Here is an 8,132-nt window from a genome sequence, read left to right as displayed (position 1 = left end):
CAGGACACAAACGACACTTCCTCAAACCCTGATGGCTTTCCAGGAGATGTGTGCAGAACCTCACTCCTGTTTACCTGTTCACACAGCCATTACCTCTTCCCACACACCACACTTGCACACAAAGCCACAGAATGTCTTTTAAAAAGAATTCAAAACCTTCCCCCAACCCCATTCTAAAATGTCAAGTGTTTCAGTTTTGTGAAAAAAGAAAGCTGAAGAAACCATGACTCATGACAGGGCCGACAAACAACTATCTGAAGGTATGCTGGTGAGTCACGCCATGGAGATCAGCCTTTATGTTGCAGTGTGGGCCTGGGAGGGAAGGAGTGTCACGGGACCAGCCAGTAAAATTCCACTACGCTCTGAAGCCATTTGCGAGGCAATTTAAAAACCCTGGGCTTTTTCCAGCTCCAGTCGGGTAGAGGACTCTGGGTACACTCAGGTATATTGATCTCAGGTATGGGAAATCAGGAAGAATGATTATTAATAACTGGAAAAAACCCATTATTATCTTTCCATGCCCAGTGCCATGCTGAACCAGCCCTGCCTGCTTCTGCGAGCCAGCGAGGCTGCTGGATTTTCTTGAAGGGTATTGGGTTGCTAAGCAACGGTGCTGGCAGCATCCATCATGCCCAGCAATGTCAGTGCCTGAGTGTGGCCCGCAGAGCACGCTGCTCCCCTCCCCCGCACCTCCCTCCCAACCACCTCTCACCCCCCACAAAAACATTAAATCGCATCTTGGGGACAGGAGCTGTGCCAGGTGATTCTGTATATAAAACAGCTCAGTGCAGCACACGAAGCACAAATATTGTTTTTGGTTGCAAGGCAGTACATGTGACGTAGTTGAAAATACAGACTCATTTGTGTACACTCCTCCCATGAGGAGGGCAGCATAATTTTAAAAGCCAGCATGTCATATATTGCTAATACATCCTGGTGTGCTCTGCCTTCAGATCGTTTCTTTTTTTCTCTCTGCCCGACAACATCTTATGTGCGCCCTGTTCTGTCCATCTCTCTCTCTTGCTCCCTTTGTTCTGTGGTCTCCTGGGTAATGGAGTGGTTGTTTGTGTATTGGGATGTGTGGACAAAGGGAGCCTATTTCTAGAGGTGAGGTGGCCCTGTGGTTAACGGTTTCAGGCTGCTGTTTACAAGGCCTGGGCTGTGGCCATTTTGCTCAGGAAGTGCCCATTTTCTGGGCAGGTCTCCACCAGGGCACTGTCTGTGCCCTCCACTTCCTGTCGCTGAGTGAGCCGGTAATGTGTCAGAGGCGGCTTTAGAGGTAGACGGAAGTGGGCCCAAACCTCCCTCCAACCTGCTCTGGCATCTTGGCAGATTACTGCCTCCGTTTCTGAAAAGGGTGTTAATAAGAACAGTGTCACTGGGCTGTTGGGACAGCGGTGATAATGCATTGCTATGGCTGCCCATGATGTTTATTCAATGGCAGATATTACAGATTGAGTGAATCACAGTGGAGTCCCTGTTGAAAGGGCAATTAAGATGCCACCTGGTTTGGCCCAACAGGGAACTCTAGTTCCCCCTCTCTCCCTGTAGGGAAGCAGGGCAGGCTCTGGATGGAAAACCAGGGGCTGCAGAGTTGAGGCGTCATCATCGAATTGGATTCTACCACTGGGCCAGGAGTCTGAGCACTCCTGGGCTCATCATGACTTTCTTAAAATCATTCTTTGGCTGTGGGGCCCAACACTAGACTGATGTCCCCCCTTAAATAACTGAATAAGGCTGTTAGCAGGAACCTTTGGCTGACTGCAGAGTTTTGCTGGTGATCAAGACCTGGAATTTGATTTGAGGTCTGGCCTGGCAGGCTGACTGCTAGGTCAGCCTCAGACATCTCTGTCATGCTTTTTGCTACCACTGCTCTGAGCCATTTAGCAAGGACACAGCTAGTGCCCAGTCAAGATCAAGCTCTTAACAGGAGATATGTAGGATGCCTTATTTGAAGATAACTTCTTATTATAGGTTTTAAGCCACTGAAGATGGTTGGTGCCTGCAGGGTGCGTACCATTGCTTCCCAGAGAAACCCCTCTTCCTAGGGCAGTGATTTTCAACTGGTGTGCCGCAGCACACTGGTGTGCCGTGAAAGGGTCTTAGGTGTGCCACAAAAAATTTTGAAGGTCATTTATTAAATTATTTTTGAAAGAAGTTCAAAGAATAGTAAGTACATTCCTTTTTTTTTTTTCAATCAACATAGTTTAAGTGTGCCGTGGAAGTTTAACTATAGGTTCAAGTGTGCGGTGAGATAAAAAAAGTTTGCAAGACACTGTCCTAGAGGAACAATGGCTAGTGCTCCCAGTGACGGAAAAATCAGACCTGCCCTGAGCAGCCGTGGTATTAGGGTCAGCTGGACATGCTATTCCTTCTTAGGAGCCTGAGAGGAGGAGGGAGGGGAGAGGTCTAGGTTTGCTCTGGGCCAGTGCTGGGGGGTGGGGAGGGATGCTCCCTGGTTGGTGTGAAAAGTGAATTTGAGGGAGATGGGAAGAACACTGCATGCAAGGAGACCTTAGCTACAAGGGGTGGGAGAGGACAGGCACGCTGGTGATCCAGAAGAGAGAAATGAGGGCTTATGGAGATGCTGACAGGGAGGGTCCCTGTGAACCCCTCTCCCACCCCTGCCCCACTGAAGGGCTCACTTGGACATCAAACCAAGAATAGTGATGACTCTGTGGGATCAGCAGGGGTCCAGGACATGAGCCAGACCTGCTGAGTTTCAGTCCTGGTTTTGTCACTGAGTTGTGTCACTTGGAGCAAGTCACATAACCTCTTGGAGCCTGAGGTGCGCATCAGAAAAAGGGGGATATTTATATAGATATATGCCTTTAGGATTGCCTTGACAATTAAATGAGCTAGTCCATGTAAAGCACTCTGCACAGTGCCTGGCACGTAGAGTGCCCAGTAACCGTTAATTCTTAACCTCTCTCTGTTCACCAGCACTTGTTCTTTAGACGCAGATTGGACATGACAGTGGATCCTGTCATAGAAACCCCAGTTCTATCCCCAAATGTGAACGCCCTTTTACTTAATCACAGAGAAGTGGTCAGCAGAAAACTCACCATCACAGCCTCATGGGCCATTTGAAAATCAGGACATAAGACATATAGGCTGCACCTGGTGATTGAACTTGGGTTTTTTATATGAGATGTGTGACCTTGAAGGGGAGTCCACACAGACAGGAGCCAGCGGCAGAGCAGAAAGTGAAAGTGACTCTCTAAGACCACCTTCTCAGCACGTCCTGGTTGGTGGTGCCTGGCAACCTGGACCCCAGCCCTGCACAGAGCAACTCTGGAGCTTGACAGGTGCACAGCTGCTCAGCTGGATGGTTAGGGGGCTCCAGAAATAGATGCCAACCTCACGGGACCAGAAACGGACCCTTAGAACAGCCAGGGAATAAAGTGAAAGCTATTATCTCTTTTCTTCTCTGCTTTCTCCTTTTCCTTTGCAATCAAATATTATCTTTATTCTGCAAAAACAGTTCCAGGAAGAATCTTTATATCTAGGTGGGGACATAGAAAGATGATGGGGCATATAATGACCTAGGTGACCTGGTAATACTTCTGCTGCAAAACCTCTTGATTTTCTGAGTGAGCTGTTGCATACAGCCTTTTCAGCATAGAACTAAGCTCATAAGAAGGTAAAGGAAATCTCCAGGGCCAGATGAAGAGGGAACTGAAAGGTCCTGGAGCACCTCTGTCAGGCCCAGGGATTGCTCTGTGCACAGCTGTGGTCCAGGTTGCCAACTGATATGGTGACATCTCTTGGTGATGGGGTAGGGGATGCACAGGCTGATTTTAGTGGTCTGGGCACTTAGGATTGAAAATTTATCTAGGACATTTGTATGGCTCCCAGTGTGGGGATATTGTGAATGGTGTTGCTTTGAACAGTCTAGCATGTTAATTTTGGTCAAACGTAAGCTATTACTGTTGGGCAAATATCTAAGAGAAAAATGATTGGATTTAGGTCTATGTGCAAATTCAGATTAGAAGGATACTGCTAAACAGTTTTTCAAACTTATTTTATTTTATTGACAGAGTCTCACTTTGTCACCCTTTGTAGAGTGCTGGGTGTCATAGCTCACAGTAACCTCAAACTCTTGGGCTCAAGTGGTCCTCCTGCCTCAGCCTCTGGAGTATCTGAGACTATAGGCACCAGCCACACGCCCAGCTATTTTTAGAGATGGGATCTTGCTTTTGCTTAGGCTGGTCTCTGAACTCCTGAGTTCAAGCAACTCACCTGCGTTGGCCTCCCAAAGTGCTAAGATTATAGGCGTGAGCCACTGTGCCCGGCCTTGTTTTAGGTTCATTTTAGTCACTCTGGCTGAATTTTCATTTCCATGATGACTGGTTTTTTTTTGCAGTTATAGTGACCTTTATTCCACCTAGAGCCCTGACCAGGGAGAAATCCACCCCATGATGACTATTAAGAGTGTGCACTTTTTGTAAGTATTGTGCCAGTTTGGTATGTGGTTTGTAAAGTGCCTGTTCAAGTACGGTGGAATCTCCATAACTGACCACCTCCCTACATTAACCACTTCCTTAAGATGACCTAATTTTCATAGAGCAGACATGCACCACGTGTACGTATCAGCACAATAGGTCTAGTTCCTTATGTTGACCAACTCCATATGTTCACCTATTTGTTATAGTCCTTGAGTGGTGAACTTCCAGAGGTTCTTCTATATTTTGCCCATTTTCTACAGGGTTATCTTTTTCTTATTGATTTATACTTTTTTATATAATTGAAATATAAATCCCTATCAGATAAATATGTTGCAAGTGTCACCCTTAGTAGAGTGCCGTAGTGTCACAGCTCACAGCAACCTCCAACTCCTGGGCTTAGGCAATTCTCTTGCCTCAGCCTCCCAAGTAGTCTTCATAGATATTTTTGAGCCAAATTGAATGCCATTTAAGGCTGATTACAGGTGTGAGCCACTGTGCCTGGTCTGATATTAATTCTTAATTTTTTGCATATAGATATCCAACTGATGCAATACCATTTATTAAAAGGTATATTGTATTGTCCACCTTTGCCATGAATTAAGCAACCACATATATATTGGTGGTTTTAAAATTCCATTGTGTTCCATTAGTCTGCTTGTTTATCCTTATGACATTATCATACTATGTACCGTTGCTTAGCTTTATGATGAGTCTTAATACCAAATAGAGAAAGTCCTCCAACTTTGTTCTTCGAGATTGTCTTGGTTCTTCTTGGCCCTTTGCATTTTCATGCAAAGTTTGGCATCAGTTTGTCAATTTCCATGTCCACTCACAATAAATCTGCTGGAATTTTTGTTACAAGTAAATTGAGATTGTAGAGAGTTTATTTATTTATTTTATTTTATTTTTTGAGACAGAGTCTCAAGCTGTTGCCCTGAGTAGAGTGCCATGGTGTCATAATGGCTCACAGCAATCTCCAACTCGGGTTCAAGAGATCCTCCAGTTTTTTTTTCTATTTTTAGTAGAGACGAGGGTCTTGTTTTTTGCTCAGGCTGGTCTTGAACTTGTGAGCTCGAGCAATCCATCTGCCTTAGCCTCCCAGAGTGCTAGGATTACAGACATGAGCCACCTTACCCAGTCAAGGTTGTATCTTTATAATATTAAATCTTCCAAAATATGAGTAGTAGAACACTCATACATCTTCCATTATGTTAATACTTAGGTATTTGACGTTACCACATATTAGTCTGCTCAAGCTGCTATAACAAAATACTATAGACGGTAGCTTAAATGACAGAAATTTATTTCTCACTAGGAAGTTCAAAATCAAGGTGTCAGCCAATTCAGTTCCTGGTGAGGGTTCTTCCTGGCTTGCAGGTAGCCACTATCATGCTGTGTGCTCACATGACCTCTTTTGTGTGTGTATGGAGAGAGAGAGAGATCAGTCTGATATCTCTTCTTACAAGGGCACTAATACCATCATGAGAGCCCCACTCTCATGACCTCATTTAACACTAATGTTCAAATACCATAACATTGGGGGTTATGGCTTCAACATGTGAATTTGGAGGGATATAAAAATCAGCCTATAATATATAGTAAACTCGTCAGATAGGTTCAAGGTTCCAGTGCATGTTATTCTTTTTGTCTAAAAATTCCCAATCTGAAACAAGAATATAGTAGTGCTCCCAAGCAGTGGTGATATCCCTGCAATATCTGTGAGAAGCAAATAAAAAACACCTCTCTGGAGGAACATGCCCTCACTCCAGTTAGCTCAAGATTATTATAAACAGTGTCCTACTAAATATGAGTTTATAATCAAAAATTATAAAATATACATGGAACCAATCCACTCTGAGCAAGAGTCAGCAGACCAAATGACTGCTGGATTGTATTTCAAAAACTTCTGGTAATAGAACTATCAAATTAAAATAAATATATTTCAATGATCAAAGACTTAAAAGAACTGGAAATATATAAAGTGAATTAATAATAATATAATATATATTATATATAATATATATGAATAATATATAAGGTGAATAATATATAAAGTGAATTAATTAAAATTATATATATTAATATATAAAATAATATTATTTATTATTATATTATTTATTTATTATTATAAATCCTTTCATTTAATTTCATCAAATTCATTTTCTTCTGCTAGATTTGGGATTGGAATGTTCTTCCTTTTCCAGTTGTTTGAGATGTCCCATTAAGTTGTTAACTTCCTCTTTTTCCGTTCTCTTAAGGAAGGCTTGCAATGCTATAAATTTTCCTCTTAGGACTGCCTTTGTGGTATCCCAGAGGTTCTAATAATTCATGTCTTCATTATTGTTTTGTTCTAAAAATTTGATAATTTCTTTCTTGATCTCGTCTCTGACCCACCTATCATTCAGCATAAGGTTATTTAGCTTCCATGTTTTTGTATGAGACTGCAAATTCCTGATGTTACTGAGTTTGACTTTTATTCCATGATGGTCCAAGAAGATGCATGGAATAATTTCGATTCTTTTAAATTTACTGAGGTTAGACTTATGACCTAAGATGTGATTGATTTTGGAGTATGTTCCATGGACTGATGAGAAAAATGTGTATTCGGTTTTGTTAGGATGAAAAGTTCCATAGATGTCTGTTAGGTCCAAAAGTTGAATAGTTAAATTTAAATCTAAAATTTATTTGCTAAGCTTCTTACTGGAGGATCTGTCCAACATTGCCAAAGGAGTGTTGAAATCTCCGACTATGATGGAGCTAGGGGAGATTAAGTTGCTCTTGCCAGTTAGAGTCTCTTTTATAAATTGAGGTGCATTCTGGTTGGGTGCATAGATATTGATAATTGAGATCTCATCGTATTGAGTATTGCCCTTAACAAATATAAAGTGGCCATCTTTATCTTTGGTTACTTTTGTTGGTTTAAAATATATTGTATCTGTGAATAAAATTGCAACACCTGCTTTTTTTCCTGCTTTCCATTAGCCTAGAATATATATGACCATCCCTTCACCCTGAGTCTATATTTGTCTTTTAAGGTAAGATGAGATTCTTGTATACAACAGATGTCTGGTCTGAGTTTCTGTATCCAATCAGCCAATCGGTGCCTCTTTAGAGGACCATTTAAGCCATTCACATTGACTGAAATTATTGATAAGCCTGATGAAATGTTAGATATCAAGTTGTTCAAAAGTCCAGTGGATGTTTTTAATCCTTTTGCCACTGTAGAAGTTGGAGTTTGATCAATAGTTTCTGAGTTAGTTTACTTTTGTGGTGGAGGATTGCACTGGTTATTATGAAGAATAGGTCTGAGAATATCCTGGAGAACTGATTTAGTTATGGCAAATTTCGTCAATGCATGGATATCATTAAAATATTTAATTTCTCCATCATAGATGAAACTCAGTTTAGTTGGATACAGGATCCTGGGCTGAAAGTTATTTTGTTTTAAGCAATTAAATGTCGATGACCACCCTCTTCTTGCCTGAAAGATTTCGGCAGGGAGATCTGCAGTTATTCTAATATTCTTCCCCTTGTAGCTTATGGTTTTCTTACATCTCGCTGCTTTCAAGATTTTTTCTTTCGTATTCACTTTAGTGAAGTTAATTATGATGTGATTGTGGTTGTCTTATTTGGCCTGAGTTGTGCTGGTGTTTTGAAGCTGTCTGAAATCTGAATTTCAGGATC

This window comes from Otolemur garnettii, unplaced genomic scaffold (genome assembly GCF_000181295.1).
Source record: "Otolemur garnettii isolate 467f Iridium unplaced genomic scaffold, OtoGar3 scaffold00111, whole genome shotgun sequence".
Lineage (NCBI taxonomy): Eukaryota > Metazoa > Chordata > Mammalia > Primates > Galagidae > Otolemur > Otolemur garnettii.
This window is presented reverse-complemented; position numbering follows the sequence as displayed.